Below are 891 nucleotides of genomic sequence, written 5' to 3'. Positions count from 1 at the left end.
CAAAAATGGGCATCCGAAATGAACAGACATTTCTCAGACAAAGAAGTGAAAGCAGCAAGAAAATATATGAAAAAATGTTCCACATCACTGGTCATTCGAGAGATGCAGATGAAAACAACACTGAGATTCCACCTCACCCAAAAAAGAATGGCTGCTATCAAGAAATCACACAATAACAAATGTTGGCGGGGTTGTGGGGAGAAAGGAACCCTCCTCCATTGTTGGTGGGAGTGTAGACTGGTGCAACCACTATGGAAATCAATATGTAGATACCTCAAAGAGCTGGGACTAAAGGTTCCATTTGACCCATCCATCCCTCTGCTGAGTATCTTCCCAAAAGAATTAAAAGAATCATACCACAGTGATATATGCACACCCATGTTTTTAGCCGCACAGTTTGTAATAGCTAAAACCTGGAAACAGCCCATTTGCCCATCCATTGGAAACTGGATAAAGAAGTTGTGGTTTTCTATAAAATGGAATATTACTCAGCCATAAAGAATGAGACAATAGATTCATTCATAGGAAAATGGATACATATTGAAGATATACTCCTAAGTGAAATAAATAAGTCACACATGTGTAAATATCGAATAGTTTCCCTGGTGTAAATAATCTACAACAATGCGTAAGATTCTAATAAGATTACTGACATTTAGAAGAAAGGAGATACAGGTGTAGGGAAGGTGGGATGGGTAGGGGAAGAGTAAAAAGGGAAAAGAAAAAAATGTGAGAGAATGAAATGATGAAAATAAAGTGTTTGTAGATGGGGAGGGGAGGAGCGGGTGAAGGGAGGGCAGAGGTAAGGGGAAAAAATGAGAATCAAGACTTGTCATGTAGAGGTACAAGATCCCAACAATGAATGTAACTGTACTGTATCCCTAAATTGTA

This window comes from Fukomys damarensis, unplaced genomic scaffold (assembly GCF_012274545.1).
Source record: "Fukomys damarensis isolate Sample0158 unplaced genomic scaffold, DMR_v1.0_HiC HiC_scaffold_14, whole genome shotgun sequence".
In the NCBI taxonomy this organism is placed as follows: Eukaryota; Metazoa; Chordata; class Mammalia; order Rodentia; family Bathyergidae; genus Fukomys; species Fukomys damarensis.
The sequence above is the reverse complement of the archived record's forward strand: the minus strand, read 5'-3'. Positions refer to the sequence as shown.